Here is a 24000-nt window from a genome sequence, read left to right on the forward strand (position 1 = left end):
ATAAATTGAAATTAAAAAAATGTGAAACTGCCCATTGGCTAGCATGCAAGCTAGCTTTAAAAAAATAAAAAATAAACTGGTCATAAAACCAGCTAGGTGGCAAAACTAAGCAATAGCAATTGCAAATATATTCCCATTAGCATTAAAACTCCCCTACAGCTTCAAAAGTGGGCCATTAAATTTAAAAACAAAAAGCAAGCAGTTAATATAATCTGGTAGCATTAACTCAGCAGAACAGAGCAGAGCCAGATTCCCTGGGCAATGCCGAATAAGTGAGGTTGGAAAGATACATTTAAAATATACATAGTTAGAAATCTATCTTTCCATTTGAAATATTGTAATCTATTTCTGTGCTCTTTCAATAATTATGAAACAATTTAACTGTAAGTTACTGACACTAAAAGTTAAAGATAAATGGATAATAGAATAGTTTCAATAGAAGAAAAATCAAATTAGACTAAAACTAATATTTTTTTTTTAATTGATGGAAAAATATTACTGCAAAAACAGGCTCCAAGGGCATTTCTTTTCCCTAGACAGCAGTCCATGAAAATGTTTAGCAAAGTAGAAAATAAACTAAACTAAACAATGTCACTTATTATATTTCTATCCATTAGTATTTGCCTCAATTAGTGGTGTGGTGGTCTAATGATGAAGATGCTTGCCTCCCACTTCGAAGGTTGAGATTTCAACCCTAGGTAGTAGCAGTTGTTTCTCTTCTAAGGCTCAAAGAAAAAATAAATCTGCTGCAAACTCCATGTAGGCATCAGGAAGAGCATTCGGCCAGCAAATGCTCATCCCAACTCTACCCCGAGTTAAGGGGCTACAGGGTCATAAAAAGGAATTTTAGTGTTTGCCTCAATTAATTAGGCTGGGCTCCTACAATGTCTACTTGAACCTCGGCGGTTTTCTCCAGGACCCACAAATCTAATCTGTGAACATGAGCACTGTAAGACAGGAATCTATTCCACCAGTTTTGCCCAATGAGGCAGTCGGCTTATCTATTCCATTTCAGTTCCGTACATTGTATTCTAAAAGGCACATTGCTCAAGTAATCTGTCTCATACGGAGATTTTTTCAAGATCAGCTACATGATGTCCTTCAAAATACCAGGAAAGATGCCAGGGAGCTTCTACATACACTTTGTCTTTGCACTATGTCATTTGAACTGCCCTGAACAAGTAAGTCCTGAACTGGAGAATGTATAAGAATGCTCCATATTTTCTGCTTCTGCATCTGCATGGTTAGGCTGCCTACTTCTGGGAAAGGGCACCATCTTCAGTGTATACCATCTGCCAATCCACCTGATGGGCTTCATTCCAACCTACACAGATGCTGTCATGTCACTTGGCGGCTGCTGCTGCTTTGTACTGAGTTTGCCAGCCATGAAAAACTGGACCATTTTTTGAAAACCAGGTTTGGTAATTATATGCTAGGGATTCCTCTGCTTAAAAAAAAATTGGATGAAATCGGTAAGGGTTCTGTCAAATTTTTCCTTCTAACCTAAGTGACTATAAGCCTCCCTATTCCCCCCCCTCCCCAAGTAGGTTTAAAAGAAGAACAGAAAATGGAATAGTTTTGAGAATGGATAAAATTGACAAGAATCCTGCTAGGTTTCAAATTGCAGTCCATGTGACAGGAAGAAGACCCGTGGTGGGGTTTAATTTTTTTTACCACCGGTTCTGTGGGCGTCACTTGGTGTGTGCACTTTGCTCACGCATGCACCAAATACACGCTTTGTGTGCATGCAGTGGGCTTGTTACTGACCTTCTCTTGCAATCCCGACTCTCCGTGTGTTAAACAGCTGACACACAAAGCAGCTGAACTTCAAAACCAGGAAATAAAGGTCAGAATAGAGCCAGGGCAGGCATGTAGGCCCAGCACAGAGGTGGTATTCAGCAGGTTCTGACCAGTTCTGGAAAACTGACAGCAGAGATTTGGAGTAGTTCTGAGAACTGGCAAATACCACCTCTGACTGGAGATTTTACAGTATCCTTTGTTAGGAATGTAAGTCACCTAACAGCTATTTGGGTTGGACAATATATAAACCAGGATAGACATTTTAATACTGTCTCTTTAAGAGAATAATAAAAGTGTAATTGGGTGTGGTTTCTTAAATGGCCATAAGATGGAGCCAGAAACCTGGGTTGTTTAGTTTTAGTCTTAGTCTTAGTCTCAGAAGAAGTCTCAGTGAGTCTCTTTTTCCTTCTGTTGGAGAGTATTGCCGTTCCTCCATTTTTCCTAATTGACTGATATTCATGGATTTGATGTAAGTCTGTTACTAAACTGTTTTTGACACTGGACTTTGTTATTGGATTATCCCTGAATTGAACACTGACTGCCTTACATGTGAATGACTTTGGGCTGCTTATTTTGAACTTTGCTTAAACCTTTATCGAAAGTAAAACTGTACATTTACTGTACAGTGTATCTGTGTGCTGTGTGTGTATTATTCTAACACTTCTCAATACGTCTCCCTGTATGCGCTCATTCTCCTAACAGGGAATTACCTCAACATCCTTCCCCTGCCATGCCCACCAATCCATGCCCACAGAACCAGTAGTAAAAACAACTGAATCCCACCACTGGCCCAGCAGCTGATCGTTGGAGTAAACTAGTTCGCTCACAGATGATCCTCCGAGCTATCGGTTCGGCTGAACCAGGCCGAACCAGTACAATACCACCCCTGAAGAAGACACCATAAAACTGTTCATTCCCCCACCCCCCAGTTATGAAATCACCTGTCCACAGAAAGGAAAGCAATCAGTGTTTGCTTTCCTGTTAAGGGGGAAATGTATTCTTCTGTGAGCTTCCTATGCACAGTGTGACTCTACTTTTGCTTGGCTGCTTAGTTTGTAGCAGTCAATGTATGCAGCTGCCTTTTCCTTTATTGTTGCATTGTCTTATCTGTATACTCACTACAACTGTTATTTTGTAACATATACAGTATATATATCCTCCTGGGGTTGTAATCTTTATTACACTGTTGAATGACTTTTGATCCACAAATAGTATGTCTTTATAAATCATGACACAATGCTATTGATCATGACTGTGTTTATAATTGTCACTGTTCAAAGTGAGACACAGGATCAAATTCTTGGAATATAATGAACTTGTCTGAGATCCATACTTTTCTGTGTACCTTGCATGACACAATGATGCTAGACTATTGTGTATGTCTATCTGTATTCCTTACTGGTTGCAAAACAACTTTTGTCCATGGTTTCTGTCTCATATTTTTTCTCATCTCCTATACGAGGGGACTCTCATTTTATATAATGAAAAGATAAAGAAATTTACAAAGAAGTTAGAAGAAAGATAAAGGAAGGACTGCAAAAAGTAATTCAGCTACATTTTTTAAAAGAAAAAGATAATTGAAGAAGTGACTTCCAATTTTTTGGGTAGTAACTACAAACAAGCTTATCATTCCTTCTCCTTCTTTAAGATTATATTACAAAGATCTCTTCTGACTCATATTCAATCCTTTTTTCAATCAGCAAATCCAAGAATCACCATTTTACTCCCCCCCCCCCATTTTCAATAACAACAAAACTCCTTAAAAAGATTTTGTCTTTTATAAAAGTACTTATTGTTTTATACTTAAACAAACAGGTCCGTTTTTGCCATTTTTGCTAATTCTGCCTTACAGTCAGGGGTGGGTTTCTACTGGTTCTGTCCACCTCTGTAGAACCGGTAGCTCTGAAGAGCAGCAGACATAGAACCAGTTCTATGTCTGCTGATGTTTTTGCCTACCCACCCACCCAGGCTCTTACCTGATCTTTATTTCCTGATTTTTCAGCTTCAGCTGCCAAACGATGCACAGCTGCAGTTAAAAAAGCAGGAAAAGAGGCTGCTTCTCTGCATGCAGTGTGCTGATGACGATTTACAGGCGCGTACTCGCAGCGTGCAGGGAAACACATCGTAAATCACCGAACCTCGTAAATCCAGAACCAGTAGTTAACTCTGTCGTATCCCACTCCTGCTTACAGTCCAATTTGAAAACAGGTTTCTTAAGTAGGCTTCAACTCCAGCCAACTCACATGTGGGAGACAAGCTGAAAGTTGCAATGCAGAAAACCCTACAGTAAATGCCAATCCCTTAAATTGCTGCTGTTCTTCTGTGTTGGATATTGGGAATAGATTTTCCTTTTGCTTCTGTCATAGTTTGTGTGTTTTAAAACCTGATGGTTTCTTCTTCTTTTTCCTTTTCTCATTTCACGTTATCATCTGATTTTCTCCTTTATTTTGCTCTTCTTTTCTATTGCTCACTACCATTATTCTTCTCACATGTACCTTCAGCCTAATAATGCCAGATTAGATGAGGTATGTGTCCTTGCACCATTTCACTGAAATGAGCTGATTCAAATGATATCTTTTAAGCTAAACCAATATTCACACTATGTGGGAGAGATAGAAATGCTATGATGAAACTTATATTTATTTCTTATAAGTAGTTCAGATGAATTTCATGGATTTCATAGATAGATAGATAGATAGATAGATAGATAGATAGATAGATAGATAGATAGATAGATAGATATAAAATGATGTATAGTAAAGGTCCCTTGAATTTGTAATATACCAGTATATCTAAAAATGAAGAATTAAGAAGCAGAATAAATGCTGGAAAATAGAGCAATAGTTTTCTCGCTATTCAATGATGTAAAGTATTACTACTGGATGATAAATGATCAAGAATGAATTATCTATTCTTGGCCAAATTAAAATTGTTTTTGTGGCAAATAACTGTATTTTGAATTGATTGCAGTTTCTTTGGAATCTTGCTGTACTTAGCATTTAAATTAGGAATAAGAAATGTAAGATTATACCCATATTACATTTTTTGGGGGTCTATTTGTTCCTTACTGGGAAATCTTGCATTTCTTATTACTGGGGAATCTGTTGAGTTGGGCGGATGAGGAAGGAGTGGACCCAGGATAGCAAGGAACTCTTTATTTACAACCGGAATAAAAAAAGCAACAAATGCGGCTAGCGCTGGCTTTTTATAGCCGACACTGTCCAACACTTCAGCCATTGACGGGGCTCCAATATTCATGCCAGTGGCTGAAACCAATAAGTGGAGTCTGACATCAGACTCCACTTTGCATATGACGTGATCCATGTAAATGTAGCATCATGCATATTTAACAGAATCAACAGAAATTACTTCTAACAGTGATCTAGAACAGTTCAGAATTTTAAAAAAACTGTTTCTGTTGGATCCTTCTATGTAGTGTCTCAAAACCATGTGGAAAAGACAGCCTGGTTTCTCTTATTTTACCCCTCTCTCTGCAATACAGTCAATAATATGTAAGAACTATTTCTACAGCAGAGTTGGTACAACGGTTCTATTGTTGCCATGCAGTTGGCAGAAGCCTTTAATATATTTATAGCGTTTGAGTAATTTGAGCTAACAAATTACCAATTTTCAGAAAAATAACATATATTATGATATAATATAATACTGTATAATACATAACATTAACATAACATATATTATCTAACAAATAATAGTAATATTTTATGGAGTAACATTTTAGTATAATAGGTATATAGTGCATAAACATTTTAGTTTTCATACTAATTAATTTTCAGAATTGAAGTTAATACCTTTTTTTAGAAAAATACAAGGTGGTTCTAGCCTATATCATATCATCTTTTCAGAGTATTGTTCTGTTGATAATATTAATTGTAGGCCTGGATACAAAATGCTAAAAGCATTAATTGAATGTAAGTGATAATTTTGATGCTGCTTTCAGTTTGAAAAGGTTCTCAAATCAGTAAGCCACAGAGAAACTATTATATTCCATTATAGCAAGCTATGCAGCCAATCTTCTCACTGCATTTTCAATATCAATCCAATATCAATGTTGTTTTTCCTCATGAAAGGTAAGTGAAGTGCAGCTCCATAACATCTGTAATTTGCAAAATACTATTTTATGGTTGGCCTTTTTTTTAAAAACCACACTGAAATGCTTAAGTATAAAGGTCTTTCCACATGTGCTAAAATGAACTGAACTCTGCAGGTCATATACTAATAGCTCAGGGTTGAAATGAAGGGTCCTTGGTGCTCTCTCAGCTTGCTTGTTTTCTTGCAGACATTTCATTGGACAAACTAGGTAATAGTTTGTAGTTTGGATAATGAAATGTCTGCAAGAAAACAGCCAAGCACAGAGAGCAGCAAGGACCTCTCAGTTCATATACTTTTATCTCAAAAATCCTCCACATCAAATAATCAGTACTGGTATCAAAATGATGAAAATGATGGACAGCATTATTCCTGGTTTGTACAATATTTCTACACTTTGTAAATTAATGTTTTTGAAGAAGAGATAGGCATTGGCAATAATAGTCTTTTGGAGTGCAGTTGCAAATGAAAAATCAAATAATAACAAGTGGTATTATAGGATAAAACAGATGCTAGCAATTGTCCATACTGGATTATTTGCCCTTACTCATGTTATGGGAATACAATAATGTTAAGCTGTGGATTTTATCTAGAGGCAGAACACATATTTTCTGTAAATAAGCTCATGGTTCAATTTCTGGCATCTCCAGATCAAGCTGATATCTAAGACACTTGAAGGCAGTCAAGCAAGATGTACCTATAGAACAGAAGCACCTTCTCTTGGTTTAAACACTCCTGCCTGTGTCTTGACATTTTTGTGATGAAATTGAAAATAAGTATTTTACTATTAGGCAATTTGCAGCTACACTGCAAACATAACCCATGTTGTAAATAGGATCAAAATATAGCACATATATTGTGGGTAAACAAATGATTTTTCTTATAATAATCTGTTGAATTTAGAATACCAACTTCATTCATTCATTCATTCCTCAACAAGTGACTGAGTGGTGAACAGGGTTAAAATAAAATAAAAACAATGATAAATTTTACAAAAGTGTATTATGACTAGATCTTATTATGACTAGATCTTATTATGACCCAATAATCTTGGGTTGAGCATATGAAGTTTGTATGCTAAGCATTTTTTAAAACCCAAAATATTTTTTCTGCTTACAATTATTGTGGCATAGGGAAACAAACTTACCCACCTGCTTTCTTTTGATATTGTGTTAGAAAACCACAGTCATTGTGTTTGCAGGATACTATGAATGAAGCTTGGATCAGTTATTTTAGAGTTCCTCAAAGTCAATTTTTGATTCTGGCAAGTGTCTAGATTAATCCCCGCAATTTTCTCAATATGGTCTTTTTGGGAAAAGCTTGCTATCATCTCCTTGCTAGGGCTGAGATCAGATAGCACAGAAAATGCAGGTTCTATGCAGAAGCATCTGTGGATTGATCTATTTATTTATTTTATTTGGTTTGTCAATTGCTTACAAGATAATAGGTATAAGTAAAAACATAGTAATGAATACATGGATACATATAAGAAAAATAAAAGAAACAATAGGACAGGGACGGTAGGCACATTGGTGCGCTTATGCACACCCCCTACAGACCTCTTAGGAAAGGGGTGAGGTCAATAGTAGACAGTCTAAGGTTAAAGTTTTTGGGGTTTGGGGAAGAAACCACAGAGTCGGGTAGAGTATTCCAGACACTGACCACTCTGTTGCTGAAGTTGTATTTCCTGCAATCAGGTTTGGTGCTATTAACCTTGAGTTTGTATCTATTGTTTGCTGTTGTGTTGTTATGGTTGAAGCTGAAGTATTTATTGACAGGTAGGACATTGCAATGTATGATTTTATATACTATACTTAGATCGGACTGAAGGCGGCGTAGTTCTAGATTTTCTAGGTCTAGAATTTCAAGTCTGGTGGCATAAGATATTCTTTTTGTGAAATATTTCTGGACTTTCTCAACTGTGTTAATATCAGATACGTAATGTGGGTTCCAGACTGATGAGCTGTATTCGAGTATTGGTCTAGCAAATGCTTTGTATGCTCTAGTTAGTAGTGTAATATTACCAGAGAAAAAGCTACATAAGATTAGGTTAACAACTCTTAATGCCTTTTTGGCTATGTAGTTACAGTGGGCTCTAGCACTTAGATCATTAGAGATGAGAACTCCAAGGTACTTGGCAGAGTTTGGATCATCAACAAGGTCTTGACTATTTAGCTTGTATTTTATTTTCTGATTTTTTTTTGCCAATATGTAAGAAAGAGCATTTATTTGTTGAGATTTGAAGTTGCCATATGTTTGACCATTCTGATACATAGTCAAGGTCTTTTTGAAGGGTAGCAGTATTGTCTGTGGTGTTGAATAGCTTTACATCATCAGCGAAGAGAACACAGTTGCTCTTAATATGATCACAGAGGTCATTTATGTAGAGTATGAAGAGAGTTGGTCCTAAAACACTGCCTTGGGGGACACCACTGTTGACAGGTACAGAATTTGATAGGACGCTCCCAATTTTGACCATTTGTTGTCTGTTTGACAGGAATGCTTCTATCCAGTTATGCAGGTGTCCAGAGATACCGTAAGATTTAGTTTTAGGAGTAGTTTGTCATGTGCCACTGAATCAAAGGCTTTACAGGTCTACTGCTAACAATTGTTTATCAAAGTCCCTGATGAAATGGAAGTTTAATATTGGACAGCCCAATCACTGAATCTTCTCTCCCTTGCAAAAACTCCCCAACATCATCACTCAGATATGGATCACCTTGGAGTATGCTATATTTAAGATAATACAAAAGAGATTTCCATTCTTGTGAAGCATCTGTTTACCTCTGTAGCTACACTGGTAGGTAAAAATCAATGAAACATTTCTCTGTATCTGCTCCCTGTGGCTGTATCTTACCTTTGCCCACTGGTCTGGTTATGAATAAACTGGGAGGCGCTGCTCCCATTGCCCAAATTGGAGTCTCAACTCTGGACTTAATTAACAGACCTATGCTCTTGTTTTCACTTTGAATAACTCCTAGTAGAATCCTATTATTGTTCTGACAGTCTTTATAACTGTTCCTGCACAACACACTATAAAATATCAGCACGTTTACATTGTTTTTCTTAAGGCAGAATAATTCCCTCAGCTCTTATCCTTAATATCACTAGCTTTTTCTCCTCCATTTCACACCTCCCAGTCCCCCAAGGCCTGGCATCAAATTACACATTTTTCATTCTTTCGTGTAAAGAAGAGAGATCTCTTCCATAGTGCCAGATTTTTTTCCAGCACTCCTTAATTACCTGTAGCATGTTTCCTTACTCACCATAATATTTATTTATTTATTTATTTATTTATTTGATTTGCCAATTGTTTACAAGATAATAAGTATAAATGTATACATAGTTGTGAATACATGAAATGGTTACATATAAGAAAAATAAAAGAATAGGAGAAACAATAGGACAGGGACGGTAGGCACGTTGGTGCGCTTATGCACGCCCTACAGACCTCTTAGAAAGGGTGAGGTCAATAGTAGACAGTCTAAGGTTAAAGTTTTTGGGGTTTGGGGAAGAAACTACAGAGTCGGGTAGAGTATTCCAGACATTGACCACTCTATTGCTGAAGTCGTATTTCCTGCAATCAAGTTTGGTGCGGTTTACTTTGAGTTTGTATCTATTGTGTGCTCTTGTGTTGTTATGGTTGAAGCTGAAGTATTCATTGACAGGTAGGACATTGCAATGTATGATTTTGTATACCATGCTTAAGTCAGACCGAAGACGGCGTAATTCAAGGTTTTCTAGTTCTAGAATTTCAAGTCTGGTGGCATAAGGTATTCTACAGCGAGTAGAGGAGTGGAGAACTCTTCTTGTGAAATATTTCTGGACTTTCTCAATTGTGCTAATATCAGATACGTAGTGTGGATTCCAGACTGATGAACTGTATTCAAGTATTGGTCTAGCAAATGTTTTGTATGCTCTGGTTAGTAGTGTGATATTACCAGAGAAAAAGCTACGTAGGATTAGGTTAACAACTCTTAATGCCTTTTTGGCTATGTAGTTGCAGTGTGCTCTAGCACTTAGATCATTAGAGGTGAGTATTCCAAGGTCCTTTACAGAGCTTGGGTCATCAACAAGATCTTGACTATTCAGCTTGTATTTTATTTTCTGATTTTTTTGCCAATATGTAAGACAGAGCATTTATTTGTTGAGATTTGAAGTTGCCATTTGTTTGACCATTCGGATACATAGTCAAGATCTTTTTGTAGGGTAGCAGTATTGTCTGTGGTATTGAACAGCTTTACATCATCAGCGAGAGAACGCAATTGCTCTTAATATGATCACAGAGGTCGTTTATGTAGAGTATGAGAGAGTTGGTCCTAGAACACTGCCTTGGGGAACACCACTATTGACAGGTACTGGATTTGATAGGGCGTTCGATTTTGACCATTTGTTGTCTGTTTGACAGGAATGCTTCTATCCAGTTATTCAGTTGTCCAGAGATACCATAGGATTTTATTTTTAGGAGTAGTTTGTCGTGTACCACTGAATCAAAGGCTTTACAGAAGTCTATGTAGATTGCGTCTATTGTTTTGCCCTGGTCGAGTTATGTGTCGTCCATATGTTTTTGCAGTGTAAGAGTTGCAGATTACAGGATAGTTTTTTCCTGTAATATTGGATATATATCTGATTCTCTCCAGCCAAAAATATTGATCTGATTAATCTTTTGAAGAAAGAATGAAGAATAACGAGACCAAAGGGAATCCATAGAACCCAAGCAGTTCTCATCCACTAAAACTCCCAGAAATTGTCAATGGCTTCTGGGAACTTTCTAAGAAGTTTGTAGAGAAAGTTCCCTAACCCTGTTCCTAGGAGATTTAGCTAGCTTTGTATGATAATTATTCTGTACTGCTTTCACCATGGCTGGTCTATCATTAGGCAAAAGTCTGAAGCAAACTCAAGAAAAAGCTATTAGCTGCAATACTTAGCTTTTACTTCCTGAGTCACCCCAATTATCCCCTTCTCAAAGAAAGTTGTGCTTTGCATCTTTAACCTCCGCCTCCATTGCCCTCAGGTTTTGTGGAGGATCATGTTAACTTTCCAGAGGACCATGAAGCTCTGGCTTATTCAAGAGCTTATAATGGAAGATTTACTGTGTCTCCTGGAAAAGTATCATCTAATATTTAATAGGGATTGAATGTCAGATTTTTGCTGTTTTCTCCTGTTTTGGGGTTTGTACTATATATGCACCAAAGTCCTGTTTGCAATTTTATGGTCAGACTCAGTTGACAGAATGAATGAATGAATGAATGAATGAATGAATGTTATTGTGCATGTTGAGGTAGAAATAAACTTTTAATCCATTCAGTTTTTGAATATTAGAAAGGGTGATGCAGTTATCTTGTTTCCAACAAAGTTAAACAATTTGGGGAGGTTGGCTTTATCTACTGACATCACATCAGATCACCTGTATCTAAACCTAACAAGGCTTACTAATTTATTTGTCATTCTGGCTTCTCAAATATTTTCCTCATCCTATTTTGTCAAAAGTAAAAAATGATCTTGATATGCCTCCATGTAATATAGTTCTTGGTAGCATGATCAAATTATTATAATTTTATTTTTAGCCACTGAACAATACTGAAATGTTGCTGGTTATCACTATACATATTTTCCCATCTTTTGATCCATCCATATTTTGTCTTATGGCTTCTGTTTTGGCTCTCTTGCTTTCCTCCAATTCTTTTCTATTTCATACTACTGAGTGATGGAAATGCTTTCTATCTGCAGCAAAATGAATGAATTAATGTGAATGTAACAAAATAAATATTTTATCAGCTATATGCCACTGTAAAGTTGTTAAATCCTAATAACTGCTGGTATAGTTGGAAGATCTCAGATTTGTTGTTATATTAATCAAATAAGGAGAAAATGAAAAAAAACAACAAGCAAGACCAATAAAAGCTATTTCTATGCAAGAAATAAAACATAAACTAAAGTTATTTATGCTCCAATGAAACCATTCCAAATGTATAGTGGATCCTTGGGGACAAGGGCAATCTTAGATAACTAATGCTTATTCATTAGGCTAAACCAAGATCTCTTGGTACTGACTGACAATCAACACAGACAATTCCTTTTGGATTTTGAAAAAGAAATTTGAAACATGAGCATAACCTTGTTATCCTTCTCCATACTTTTATACAATGAAATTATTGTATAAATTAATTCTGTGATAGTTATTATCCAGGCATGGCTGGATGGAATATAAAGAATTCCTGATCACGCTAGTCTCCATTTGTCGGGGATGCATTGTAAGATTTCAATGAGTAAAAATGTTAGAGTGAGCCAATATTTTCATTAAATTTGATTTTCTGAGCAGCATACAAAATATCTCCTTCAAGTCAGTATCATAACAGTAATGAGGGCATTTAGAAGAAAGGCAATATTCTACCCAAGTCTTATTCCAACAGACTTTCCTGTAGAATACAGGTGAAACTCAAAAAATTAGAATATCGTGCAAAAGTTCATTTATTTCAGGAATGCAATGTAAAAGGTGAACCTAATATATGAGATAGACTCATTACATGCAAAGCAAGATTGTTCAAGACATGATGTGTCATAATTGTGATGAGTATGGCTTACAGCTCATGAAAACCATGCATTGTTGGATATTTAATGCTAGATTGTTAGATCCCACAATTGGCAGATTGTACTTAATTGTTAGATCCCACAGTGCATAACTGATACTTAAAAAGTATCTCTTGGAGTTAAGAGATATTCAAAAGGATATTGCTTTTTACATAAAGTGAAAGCATTTTGGCTGTTTGATTTATTGATTTATTTTGTACCAACCAAAATTCCTTTTGGGGGAAATTGGCATCTATATAAACTAGCTAGCTAGCTAGCTAGATGATAGATAGATAGATAGATAGATAGATAGATAGATAGATAGATAGATATAGATACATAAATAATAAATTTAGTTTACCTTTGCCTACTCAAATTTTGTGTAAAAGGCAGAACTATGAGACTAGCTGAAGTCTAACAAGAAACAGGGCAGCTTTATAAGAAGTTTTACAGCAGAGTATCAAACTGGCAGCCCGCAGACTGGATGCGTCATGCACAGGCCACTCCCACCCCAGCTCCACAAAAGGGAAAAATGTTGTGATACATCACGTGACATCAGCGTGATGCTGTGAGTTTGACACCCATGTTTTACAGTGTTCAGTGGGATTTACTTTTTATAAACATTTAGAATTGCTGTATTAAGAAACAATAGCTATTAATATTATGCAAACTTACTGAGCACTTCAAGTAAGCACTTTGAACTCAATAATTTCATCTTTGTACACATAAAAGGTTCATAATATTAATTATAAAATAATATGAAATTGTAACTTCTTTGCAGGGAAACATATTCCTTCTCCCTTTTTGTTCTATCCAAGATTTACACAGCCAGGAATACACTTAACAAAGTTGAAATTAATAAACACATTTTTGTTATTTGAGAGGAAAAAGGGAGCAGGTAGCTACATGGCTATCGGGGAAATTAAGAATTCAGTTTCTTATGTGTCAGAACTCTTGTGCTTTTGCTTAATATTCTTATGACCTAGTCATCTTTACCTAATCATTATTCCTTAATTTCTAATTATAAATATAATAAACCTAGAATCTTTCTGAGAAAGTCACAAACAATGTCACACATTTCTTTATACAAACTTACAAAAAAAACCACCTAAAATTCAGACAAGAAGCTGGTTAGGCAGTAAAAGACAGCATTGTTAACACTTTCTGTTTATATAATGTAAATGAGTAAGAAAAAGAAAGAAATGTAAATGAATGAGGAAATACTTCAAAGTGTGAAGAAACAGTTGATGTCAAGCTAGCTCAAAGCTAAAGGTGACAAAAGAATGGAATATAAAATAGGACAAAAGAGAGAAAAAATGAACCATCTTGTTTTTAAAAGTGACAGTTCAAAGGTAAACAAGAAAAAAAATCTTTTTTATGTTGCCACAGATAAACACAAGTACATCTCTGTCTTATTTTTGAATCTCAAAGAAAAGGTTTTGTTGAAAAGGGCTTATAAAATAAATGTAAAAAGTGATAATACAATCAAGATTCTTGTTTGTATAAATGCTATTCCAAGTAGAAGTGCTGTAAGTTCAAAAGTTCAGCTGTGTTGCATATCCAAATTTCTTAAAATGGAGGTAGGCATTATTTAGCTGACTTCAGTAGGACTGAGCTTTATTTGGAATAGTTGAAATGGGATTATTCCTAGTTCCAAAATGCTCCAATAGAGCCTTCATTTTATTTAAATTCTAAAATGGAAAAGTGGTAAACTTCTAAAGTGGTAGAGAAATTTGGGGGAAAAGAGTTGAAGCAGAATTCTTTTAGATAAGAGGTGCAGTCATTCAACATCAAAGGCAGTGTTTTTCAATCTTAGCAACTTTAAATGTGCGGATTCCAACTCCCTTAATTCCCCAGCCAGCCATGCTGGGAATTCTAGAAGTTCAAGTCCACACATCTTAAAGTAGACAAGGTTGAGAAACTCTGATCTAACTGATTGGAGTGGATTTAGTGGTTTGCCAGACTTTTCACTAGACTATGGTTTACATACCTTGGAGGCTTTTAAAATTAAGAGAAAAAAAATGACATGGCTAACTCTAGCCCAAGTGATGTCCTAACTATAATGCATCTTCAGAGCTGTTCTTCATGTTCATTCAACAGATTGATATCTTAACTTCTAGTTTGAGATCGGACACAAGGAGCGGGGCTCTGTGAACTCATGCCGAATCCTTCTTGTTGGAGGCCCCCTAAGGGGCTAAAGTCAGTGATGATGAAGAACAGAGGGGCACCCTGCAGTTGTGGAGAGTGGCAGCTCTCCAGCTGGACCCAGGGATTCCCTCCCATCCAATGATGAAGAGGAGAGGTAGCTACTATGGCTGCCCTGAAGCTGAGGCAACCGAAGAAACAAAAAATGTGCTGGAGCGTTGTAGATGAATGGTGATTGAAACTGGGTGAGGTGATTCTTTTTTTACCTAGAACCTAACCCCAAAGAAAATAAATCATGGAAAAGAAACTCTTTGAAATGCTTGTCAAAGCAGGGAATAATTACAGAAAGAAAAATTATAGACCCAAAAGAAAAGGAACTAAAGGAAGAACATAAAATCTTTAAAATATAGAAAGATTGGATTCTTAAACTTTATTGGCAATATTTTGGTAAGGCATTTTAAATGCTGGAATTATTTGTCTGAATATTGACTATTTGCAAAAAAACTGAAATAAATATTTGTCAGATTTTGTGCAATGTTGAAATTTAAGCTGAAGGTGCCATCTACTGATGTATGGAATATATACTAACCTCCTACAACCTTGGGAAAGTACTGATAAGACAAAGGAAAAAAAAGTGGAAATAAATAACCCCTGGAGGACTGCTGTGCTATCTACTGTTCTATATTTGTTTACTTCATGGCTATTGGAGGTTTAACTGTGAGATTATGGACGACATCTAAAGAAAGCAACTTTTAAATGCCAGGATCTATGACTGAACTTACAGAGTGGACTTAAGGAGATATTTGGAAATCTTCCTGGATTTACCTAAATGGAACTAATTGACTAACTGTGGTACACAAATAACTATAACAGAGGATCAATGCCTCTAAGCTGGCTTTCTGAGGCAATAGAAAGACCAGAGGAAAAGATAGAACAGATAAATCAACAAATAAACCAAGAAGAGAAGAAGGAGAAGACAATACTTATGAATCAAATCAGGGAAAATATATATTAAGAAATAAAAAAATGAGATTGGATAAAAAGAAAGATTTTTTGAAGAGAAGATAGGGACTTGGGCAGATCCTCTAGAGGTACGGCAGCAAAAGATAGTAGAGATGGAAGAAATATTTGGGTTAAATAGGAAAGATGTAGACAGAGACAAAGACCCAAGGGAGGAGTTTGGGAGGCAAGTCAAAAAACGAGTAAGAATTGAAATACTAAAGGGGACTAAAGATGATAGTTAGAAAGGGAATGTTGTTTAATATAAGATTGGCTTTATTGAGAACTAGAATAGAGGTAGAAACAAGATCAAGGGGGAATATTATTATACATATTTTTATATAATATACTAAAAGTAATAGCTAGATATAAAGATTAGATGTTGAAAGATGGTATCACTATATACGTTTAAATAATATTGTGATAAACATTAATACAAATATGTATAAGAACACCATAATTACATAAGTATGATTAATGCAACAAATATTATTAATATTACCATTATTTTTTGTATTTAAATGAATGATACCCAAATGTCTCACTGTTCATATAATGATATTGACATATATCCAAAAATAAAAAAAATATATATTTAAAAACCCAGATTAATATCTTACTGTTAAATATAATTATATTTAATTATCTTGACCCATGATTTTCATATGTCACCTTTCATATTCCTGCCATTTAGTATAAAACTTTCATGAATGTGCAATTATCTTCACTCTTTACAATCATACAGAACTAATACTTTGGTGTAGTGCTGAAGCACCAGGCTAGAAAGTGGGAGACCACAAATTCTAGACCCACTTTAGGCATGAAGCCAGCCGGGTGACCTTGGGACTTTCAGCCCTAGGAAGCAGGCAGTGGCAAACCACTTCCAAAATCTTCCCAAGAAAACTGTAGGGACTAGTCCATAGCCAGGAGTCAACAACAACTCAAAGGTGCAACTCACCTGCTTTCACAATCATTAATGGAGTAAAATTTCACATGAATATGGAATGAATATACAGTTAGACAAATCAATTTTGGTTAAAAGAATTAGAAAATTGCTATACCACCCTGGAGAAATCAGGTTGTTATCTGGAGGAGGAATGGATCACTGTGGAGTTTCCAAAAACATTGTGTTATTGGAAGGGGAGCAGAGGTGGTTATTCAGCAGGTTCTGACCAATTCTGGAGAACCAGTAGCGGAAATTTTGAGTAATTCAGAGAACTGGAAAATGCCACCTCTGACTGGAGATTGTATCCTTCCCCCGCCACACCCACCAAGCCATGCCCACAGAACCAGTAGTAAAAAAATTTGAATCCCACCACTGAAGGGGAGGTCTGGCTTCTGAACAATGTAAACAAAATAATATTGTTCAACTAATCCTTCCTTCCTTCCAGTGTGTGGAATGAGTTTACTGGCTCTATTTTCAGACTTCATCAGGATTTCTAAACAAGAAACTTGCACTGTTAAGCTCAGCTTCTTTTACCATTTATCATTCTTAGATTAATAAATAAAATAATAAAATTATATTTGGGCTAAGATAGGTTCTGATGATCAAAGCTATATTCGCCAAAACAGGTTTTATCCAGGTGTAAGGAAAAAACGGATTAAAGAACATTTGCAATTTTCTTGAACTACTGGTATTTGCATGCATTCTTAATATAGTTATAATGCAGTCTCTTAAAATTCTTATTTAATTGTCAGAAAACTTAATCTCTCTTAGACTAGTTGTGCAATATGTATTTAGTTCTCTGTGGAGTTCAGGGAACTGTCCTGTGGAAAACCCAAAATGTCACTATTATTTATGTATGAGTCACTATGGGAAAGAACCTTGAAGGTTTTTATTTCTTGAAAATCTCAGGGTGTCTTCTGACCTTTATATATTCCACTGAGTTATGCTTACTAAAATACGAAGAGTGTTGTGCAGCTTACATTAAGTGAAAATGGCATGGAGCATCACAGACCTCAATTTTTCTCAGCTAAATAGATGAAGTTAGATCTCTCAATCCTTTCCTGGTCACTATGTCACCTTTGAATTTTTCTAGGAAAAGCAACAATTTAAATCTTGACGTGCTATTTTCAGTGGAACATGGGCAAGAACACTCCACACACCCCATTTTCATATTGGAAAGTAGATTTTTTTTTCTTAGTTTGGAGTATCTGCTTTTTTATTTAGCTCTGGTTCCATACCCTATTTGAGAAAGAATTCCTAACCTATAACCAAAGAGTGAGTTAATACTGCTTTGGTATGTCATGCTTAGCTGAGCTTTTTACTGGTGCATGCCTGGCTTTACAAATGATTGGGTCATGATTTATTTAAGCAGAACATTTCAACAGAATGCCAACACATTAATTTACATTACCATTTGTAGATGTTTATTGAAAATGTACCATGTAATGACCCAAAGGGTATTAATGTGTAGAACCTCGGCTGTTCCTTGATTAATGACTCTTCTCTAAAGGTCTTTAAGCTGATCAATTTGTGATTCAGGATCAGTTTTCTGCATATATTTTATCACTAAATGTGTGGTATGTGTCCCTTTTTGTAACTGAAGGACCTCTAGAAAAATTATATTGGCATCTATGCATGTAGCATTCCCAAAATTTAGTCAACAATGTTATCTAAATAGTTGGAAATTTGGTCTTTCAATCTCTTCCTGGTCACTATAGCATATTTCTTTACTGAAGGAGAACTTTAACACCTGAAAAATCAAACTATATATACAGTTGGATGCTTATTTCAGAATTCCTAAAATGGTCCTCCCAGGATACATTGGGTTCTTATTAACAATTCCACTTATCCATCTGCAGTACTTGATACTCCTCCCAAGAATTCCTCTACAGATAGTTCTCGACTTACAAGAGTTCATTTAGTGACCATTCAAAGTTACAACGGCACTGAAACAAGTGACTTATGACCAGGGGTGGGATTCAGTTTTTTTTAACAACTGGATCTGTGGGCGTGGCTTAGTTGGTGGGGGTGGCTTGGTGGTCATGTGACTGGGTGGGCATGGCCAACTCAACATCACTCATGTCAAGGTGCGCTTCTCCTCGCCTCGCCTCTCATGATAGCGGGGATGCTGTAATGGTCATAAGTGTAAAAAATGGTCATAAGTCACATTTTTCAGTGCCACTGTAACTTTGAATGGTCACTAAAAAGTGCTGATTGTCCAGGGGTGGGGTTCTATAGAACCCCTTGTTAACTTTCTAAGCAGTTTAGAGAACTTTGTTTTTTTCCACCCTTATTACATTCTTGGCAGACAGCCTAGACTTCCTGTCTCCCGAGCTTCAGAGGCTTGGCTTTCTTAAAGGGGAAGGGTTGTTTTAAGATTTTTACACTGCTGTTGGGAGGAAATACTTCCCTGGACAATCAGCACTTTACAGAAATAATTGAATAATGAAGCAAAGCTTTTAGTTATAGGGAACCAAGATGAGTGACATTCAGCAAGGCTTTTTTGCTAGCTAGAAGGATTGACATTCAAACATGAGATTCCATAATCTTTCTGAGTTTTGGTCTAAAACTGGTTTTTGGTGAAGGTTAATTCTGTGCTTGGTGAAGTTTAAGCCTGTGTTTATTGATGGGATAGTTTTCCGTATTCAACCTTATTTGGAAGGAAAAAGATTAATCTCTGTTCCTGAAAAGAAACTGGATTGAGAAATCTGGCTAGTTCCTGTGTCTATTTGTTCTGGTAATTAGTTTAACAAGCAACAGCTACTGTTGTGATTTAATTATTTGTATTGTGTTTGAATTTTTTCCTGCCTCATGGTTTCTTTTTCTATTTGGGGAGAGGCTCTTCCTTCACTGCTTTAATACTATCTGGCACTGTCCTTTTGGGGTATACTTCAAAGAGGCAGGATGCAAGCTTGGCACTGATTTTTTTACTGCCTTTCTGGGGGGCATGGGACCTTTCCTTAAATCTGGGTGATTTCTTTAGGATATCTTGTGAGGTGAGTGAGACCAACTGGTATTTTAAAGTGATACAAATGGATCTAAGGATTGCTTTTCCTGGGTGTGCCTTTTCTGGATGGCTTAAATGACCTCTCTGCTAAAGGGTTTCACTTTATGAGCAAGAGTTGGCTGCTTGATAGTTATCACTGCATTTTAAATATTTTCATTCCTCAAGGTGCTCTGGAACCCTTCCTGATTTGTAAGTCTGGCTTGCAGGTATTTTTAATCTAATGATTGGTATTTAGGGCAGCTTTTTGCAAGCAAAGAAGCTTTTTGTATTTTTGTACAGGTAATCCTTGACTTACAACAGTTCATTTGGTGACCATTCAAAGTTACAATGGCACTGAAAAAAATGATTTACAACCATTTCCCACACTTATGACCATTGCAGCATCCCCACTGTCATGAGAGGCCAGGCGAGGAGAATGACATGAGTGATGTCGAGTTGGCCATGCCCACCCAATCACACGACCACCAAACCACCCCCACCAACTAAGCCATGCCCACAGACCCGGTTGTTAAAAAAAATGAATTCCACCCCTGTGATTGTCCAGGGAAGTATTTCCTTCCAACAGCAGTGTAAAAATATTAAAACAACCCTTCATCTTTAAGAAAGCCAAGACTCACAAGCTCTGGAGACAGGAAGTCTAGGCATACTGGCAAGAATGTAATAAGGGTGAAAACAAAAACAAAAGGAGATTGCTTCTAACTACCGGTTCTCCGAACTGCTTAGAAAGTTAACAAGGGGTTCTATAGAACCAGACAGAACTGGTAGAATCCCACCCTGCTCATGACCTTTTTTCACACTTACAACCAGCATCTTCATGGTACATGATCAAAATTTGGATGTTTGGAAACTGGTTCATATTTATGATGGTTGCAGTATTTTGAGATCATGTGATCCCCTTTTGCAACCTTCTGATAAGTCAGATTCACTTAACAACCGTGTTACTAATTGAACAAGCACAGTGATTCACTTAACAACTGGGGCAAGGAAGGTCATAGAATGGGGCAAAACGCACTTAACAAATGTCTCACTTAGCAACATAAATTTTGGGCTCAATTGTGGTTATAAATAGAGGACTACCTGTATTGCAAAACGGCAGGAAAGGCCCCAATAAACACAAGTCTTTCCCCTACTACCCCCAGACCAGAGGTGGTATTCAGAAGGTTGTGACCAGTTCTGGAGAACCGGTAGTGGAATTTTTGAGTAGTTCGGAGAACCGGCAAATACCACTTCTGACTGGAGATTTGACAGTATCCTTCCCCTGCCAGTCCCACCAAGCCATGCCCACAGAACCAGTCGTAAAAAAAATTGAATCCTACCACTGCCCCAGACAAAAGGGAAACAATTATTTATATACTTACTTTTAAAAGAAATACAGTCCAACTGTGTGGTTCCATGTATTATATAAAGAAATGATCTAAGCATGAAATGCAAGTAAAACAAATTGATTTCAGGGACATGCTTTGGACAATAGTTGTTGTCAGGTGTCAGTGAACACTGACATGTCACCCAAAACATCATCATGTATCACCTTTAACATGTGTCATATAGATTTCGCATTAGTTGGCTAGAGAATACAGCAGCCCAACGCATTTGCTGATCACCAAACCGATGAAGGCTGCTTTAGAACAGGGCTCTAATACTTGAAAGGTAACTGTATTACATCTCTTAGAAGTCTCAACTGGGAAAGTGAATGTGAATTCAGCAATGCTTATTGTCTACACATTGATCAGTCCTGCTCTAGAGTACAAAAAAGAATTGAGCTGGCACCTCAAATATAGTTATTGGGACCGCATTTCATAGTTTCATTATAGAAACAATCTTATCATTGTAAAAGTATCCAGAGCTGCATTTTATCAAACTGGATGGCTAGATTCATATGGGAAGATGGACTTTGAAATACTAGCATTCTGAATAAAAAACCAGTATAGGTTTTCAAGCCAAGACACAAATATTTTCCATCTACTGTATTTAATTTAGCAATATTTTTTATCTACAGATAATGCATTTGGTGTCTGATAGAAACTCTCCAATGAAAAATTTTCTAGGAGCAGTTGGGAATAGAAAAAGATGAAGCTGTAGGTGCAAATCATCCACAACAGTTTTGTAAGCAATTTGAAAGTGTTATTATTTTAGCCACAGCTTATTCCCTTAGTAGAGAAAAAAATGTGCTCCACATCACTGGCACAAGAATAAAAAAAAAATCTTCAAAATTTTCATAAAACAGGTTAGAGCTGTTCTTATGTACATTCAAAATAAGCCGAGAACTGAAAATAAATCACAAACATTTTTACCTCTGCTAGAATAGAAAGATAGATACATAAAATAGATAATCCAGCCATTTTTTAAAAAAAGGAAAGTCTTCTGTGAGCAGACGTTTATACAAATGCAGATAATCTTCTAATGCATACAAAACATATAATCTTAATTATGCATAGAAGTTGCAATTAGTATAGATTTATAGGTGCAGATTGCAGCTAATTGGAATCAGGCATGGAGAAGGGCAATTGAACTGGAAAGGACAAAAATCTCACTTAGATATTAAATCAAACAATGGCTCAGTTTACTGGACAAACAACTTCTCCCAAGAAACAGCTAGCCTTAAAATTAAACTCAAATGTATCCATGCTTTGCAGCAGACAACTTACAACCCTTTATTTTCTTGTTCATTCTTTTGGTTTCTCAATTTTTGACCATAATAGGGACTGGAAAATATGTCCTTAAGTGAAGCATCACATATCTGGACCCATGATCTTTTTTGCTGTGGCTGTTAAGCAAGACATCACATGTCTATAATTTGCAATCTCCTGCCAGCTTCCTCACTGATTTTGCTTGTCAGAAGCCAACTGGGAAAGTCACATGTGGCAATGGCATGACTGCAGGATGCCATGCCTATTGTATATGCAAGAGAGTTGCCCAAATCACAATCATGTGACTGCAGAGACACTGAGATGGTCATGTGAGTCTTGGTTGTAATTTTTTTCAGTGACATTGTAACTTTAAATGGTCACTAAATGAATGGTCATTAAGCATGGACTACCTGTACTCTTGCAGGCAACCAAGTAAATATGGTAATTGTAAGCTGAATCAGATCAGGAACCAGAAATCTAATGGAAAGTCAGTCCATACTGGACAAAGGCCAGGTCTAATCTATACTCAAGCATCACCTATGGTAGAACTAGAGTTCTATGAGGTAGTTTGTAATTAAATATGGTCCTGGTTACTAGTTTACTGAATGTGAGGGTTTTTAAAACTATGTTTCAGGGTTTTGTCTAAAAATCAGGCTATCTGCAGAGCCTTCTAATTGGGAAGAATGCCTGATGTAGAGTAATTCCTTATTCACAAGAAATTCAGCCTATGATGCTTCAGGTAGTCATAGCAAAATATGATTGCACCTCAATGTGCACCTAGGCATATAAGAGAGGCCATAAATACTGAACAGTTGATAAGTATCGTGTCATCAAAGAACAATAGAGAAATGCAATAGCCAATGCACTCAAACTACACATCAAAGTAGAAAGAGGTACATGGTAATGGAAAGTAGTTAGGGTAATTATTTTTGGAAGCCATGCTAGTTCTCCCCTAGCAGACAACCATATTACTGAAAAGTAGGGTAATTCTGTGTTTATTTTTATTTTGCAAAATTTAAGATAATTTTAGGGTTGATTGAGGAAAAACAGTGCTTCTGTTTTGATTAATTAATAGGATAACAATAAGTGACGTTCTTATATTTTACGTTGCAGTGCAAAGTAACAGGAGAAGAGAAAGAAGGGTTATGGTGGGACTATCTTGCAAAGTCAGTCATCAACATGTGTCCTGCATTTGGGAGCTGTCAAAACGCTTCAGGGAAAAATATGGATGCTACCTAGTGGCATGTATTTTCAGATTCTGTTTTTTTCCCTTTCCCTGTTGTTATTTCACAAATAACTGCAGTAAAGATGGCAAAATGTAAGCATCATTATATATTTCATAATAAGTGCATTTTAGGAAACAGAATAGAAGGAATAGAAGAATGTTTTGGAAGGATCCTAGAAAATCCCTTGAATTGAAGAAAAATTCTTAGTTGAAGCTGTCAGGCTTGAGATACCATACATAGCTCTCTGGAAAGTCAAGCCCATAATAACCAATTATCGAGAGAAGTTTCACATGCTAGATTGACTGTTTTACTGCAGTGTGGGAATTATTCTTTGTTCTTTGTGTACGTGCTAGGACAACGGAGCCTTCTGGTGGTTGGCTGGAACACGAAGCAAGGAGCAAGGACAAATTGTTGCCATTTCTTAACCAGAACTGTAGTAAACTTAAACTTTGCAGCTTTGTATGCTTATGCGAATGATCAGTGCATTTTGTGTGATGTAATGCGTTTGTGATAGGACGTTAACAAAAATAAAAGAGGGTTTCAGGGTTTGCTCTGAGCTCTCATCCCGAG

The 24000-nt window shown here is 36.4% G+C and overlaps 1 protein-coding gene across 1 annotated transcript in view; it reads right to left on the reverse strand.

Annotated features, from left to right (window-relative positions):
- GRIA1 (glutamate ionotropic receptor AMPA type subunit 1) overlaps positions 1-24000 on the reverse strand; it is a 201907-nt gene that overhangs the window by 21400 nt on the left and 156507 nt on the right. The gene's annotated exons all lie outside the window — the stretch shown is intronic.

The sequence above is a fragment of the Notechis scutatus genome, chromosome 2 (assembly GCF_049901735.1).
Source record: "Notechis scutatus isolate UNSWTSFEM ecotype Mainland chromosome 2, rNotScu1.2, whole genome shotgun sequence".
In the NCBI taxonomy this organism is placed as follows: Eukaryota; Metazoa; Chordata; class Lepidosauria; order Squamata; family Elapidae; genus Notechis; species Notechis scutatus.